Consider the following 3,636-nt stretch of genomic DNA (forward strand, 5'->3'; position numbering starts at 1 on the left):
TAGAACAAATTATAATTGAATGTTTGCCTTGAGAAACATGAAGCAAAAGCTATCAATTGTTATGAAAAGTCCATTTATAGTCACTCATGCCTTCAAAAGCCTTAGTACTCACTTTAAATGGTTTTATAAATTCATAGCTGATTTTAAGTTGCATTTTTTTTACATTTTTAGTTAAAACAAATTATAATTGAATGTCTGTCTCTAGAAGCATGAAGCAAAAGCCCTTTATTGACAAGAAAAGTCCATTGATAGTCACTCATGCCTTTCAAAGCCTTATTAGCCGTTTTAAATGGTTTTAGAATCTCATAATTTATTTTTTAAGTTTAAGTTTTTTATATTTTTTGTTAAAACAGATTATAATGGAACATTAGCCTTGAGAAAATGAAGCAAAAGCCAACCATTGACAAAAAAAATTTATTTATAGTCATTCATGCCTGAAACAGCCTTATTCCTCACTTTAAATGACTTTATAATCTCATAATTGATTTTCAGTTGAGTTTTTTTACAATATTGGTTAAAACAGATCATAATTGAATGTTTACCTAGGGAAACATGAAGTGAAAGCCATCCATTGACACAAAAAGTGCATTTATAGTCACTCATGCATTTAAAAGTCTTATTACTCACATTAAGTGATTTTATAATCTTATAAATTATTTTAAGTTGAATTTTTTTTTAGTTTTTGTTAAAACACTTGATAATTGGATGTGTAGCTTGAGAAACATGAGGTGAAAGTTATCCATTGACTAGAAAAGCCCATTGATAGTCACTTATGCCTTCGACAGCCTTATTACACAATTTAAATGGTTTTATAATCTCATAATTCACTTTAAGTTGAATTTTTTTATATTTTTGCTAAAAACCAATTATAATTGAATTTTACCTCATGAAACATGAAGCAAAAGCAATCCATTGACATGAAAAGTCCATTATAGTCACTCATGCTTTTGAAAGCTTTATTACTCCATTTAAATGGTTTTATAATCTCCATTTGTGGTTAGAACATATTATAATTGAATGTTTGCTTCAGGAAACGTGAAGCGAAAGTCATCCATTAACAAGAAAAGTTCATTTATCGTCACTTATGCCTTCGAAAGCCTTATTACTTGGTTTAAATGGTTTTAAAATCTCATAATTTATTTTTTAGGTTGAATGTTTTTATATTTTTAGTTAAAATAGATTATACTGGAACATTAGCCTCAAGAAACATGAAGCAAAAGTGAACCATTAACATAAAAAGTTCATTTATAGTCACTCATACCTTTGAAGGCCTTATTACTCTCTTTAAATGGCTTTATAATCTCATAATTGATTTTTAGTTAAGTTTTTTTAATATTTTTGCTTAAAACAGACTATGATTGAATGTTTGCCTTGGGAAACATGAAGCGACAGCCATCCACTGACACCAAAAATCCATTTATAATCACTCATGCCTTTGAAAGCCTTATTACTTACTTTTAATGATTTTATTAAAACAGTTGATAATTGGATGTTTGCCTTAGGAAACAGAAAGTAAAAGCCATCCATTGATTAGAAAAGTCCAGTGATAGTCACTCATACCTTCGAAAGCGTTATTACGCTTTTTAAATAGTTTTATAATGTCATAATTAATTTTAAGTTGAACTATTTTATATTTTTGCTTGAAAACAGTTATAATTGAATTTTTCCTCAAGAAACATGATGTGAAGGTCACCCATTAACACAAAAAGTCCATTTATAGTCACTCATGCCTTCAAAAGCCTTGTTGCTCGATTTAAATGGTTTTATAATCTCATAATTGACTTTAATTTAAATTCTTTTTGCATTTTTGGTAAAATAGACTATAATTGAATGTTTTCCTGGAGAAACATGAAGCAAAAGCCATCCATTGACAAGAAAAGTCTATTTATAGTCACTCATGCCTTTAAAAGCCATAATACGTACTTCAAATGGTTTTATAAAGTTATAATTGATTTTAAGATGAATTTTTTTATATTTTTGGTTAAAACATATTATAATTGAATATTTACCTCAAGAAACGTCAAGCGAAAACCAACCATTAACAAGAAATATTCATTTATAGCCACTCATGCCTTCAACAACTTTATTCCTCACTTTAAATGGTTTTATAATCTCATAATTCATTTTCAACTAAGATTTTTTACAATTTTTGTCAAAATAGATCATAACTAAATGTTTGCCTAGGAAAACACAAAGCAAAAGCTATCTATTGACACGAGAAGTGCATTTATAGTCACTCATGCCTTTGAAAGTCTTATTACTCACTTAAAGTAATTTTATAATCTTATAAATTATTTTAAATTAATTTTTTTTATTTTTTATTAAAACACCTGGTAATTAGATGTTTACCTTGAGAAATGTGAGGCGAAAGTTATCCATAGGCTAGAAAAGTCCATTGATAGTCACTCATGCCTTCAACAACCTTATTATCCAATTTAAATGGTTTTATAATCTCATAATTGATTTTAAGTTGAATTTTTTTACATTTTTACTAAAAACCAGTTGTAATTCAATTTTACCTCGAGAAACATGATGCAAAAGTGATCCATTGACATGAAAAGTTTGTTGATAGACATTTATACTTATGAAAGCCTTATTACTCCGTTTAAATGGTTTTATAATCTCATAATTGATTTTAAGTTAAATGTTTTTATATTTTTTATTAGAACATATTATAATTGAATGTTTACCTAAGGAAACATGAAGCGAAAGCCATCCACTAACACGAAAAGTCCATTTATAGTCACTCATGCATTTAAAAGCCTTATTACTCACTTCAAACAATTTTATAATCTTATAAATTATTTTAAGTTGAATTTCTTTTAGTTTTTATTAAAATAACTGATAATTGGATGTTTGTCTTGGGAAACATGAAGCGAAAGCCATCATTGACTAGAAAGTCCAGTGATAGTCACTCATTCCTTTGAAAGATTTATTATACCGTTTAAATAGTTTTATAATCTCATAATTAATTTTAAGTTGAGTTTATTTACATTGTTGCTAAAAATGAATTATAATTTAATTTTGCCTCAGGAAACATGATGCGAAAGCCATCCATTAACATCCAAAGTTCATTTATAGTCACTTATGCCTTCGAAAGTCTTGTTACTTAATTTAAATGGTTTTATAATCTCATAATTGACTTTAATTTGAATTCTTTTTATATTTTTGGTTAAAATAGATTATAATTGAATGTTTGCCTCAAGAAACGTAAAGCAAAAGCTATCCACTGACAAAAAAAGTCTATTTATAGTCACTCACACCTTCGAAAGCCTTATTACTCACTTCAAATGGTTTTATAAAATTATAATTAATTTTTAATTTAATTTTTTTTATATTTTTGGTTAAAACATATTATAATTGAATATTTATCTCGAGAAACGTGAAGTGAATGCCAACCATGGATAAAAAAGTTCATTTATAATCACTCATACCTTCGACAGCCTTATTCCTCACTTTAAATGGCTTTATAATCTCATAATTGATTTTCAATTGAATTTTTTTACAATTTTAGTTAAAACATATCATAATTGAATGGTTGCCTAGGGAAACATAAAGTGAAAGCCATCCATTAACATGAGAAGTGCATTTATAGTCACTCATGCCTTTGAAAGCCTTATTACTCATTTTAAACGA

The sequence above is a fragment of the Theobroma umbraticum genome, unplaced genomic scaffold (genome assembly GCF_002168275.2).
Source record: "Theobroma umbraticum cultivar Fairchild unplaced genomic scaffold, ASM216827v3 scaffold_39.0, whole genome shotgun sequence".
Taxonomy (NCBI): domain Eukaryota; kingdom Viridiplantae; phylum Streptophyta; class Magnoliopsida; order Malvales; family Malvaceae; genus Theobroma; species Theobroma umbraticum.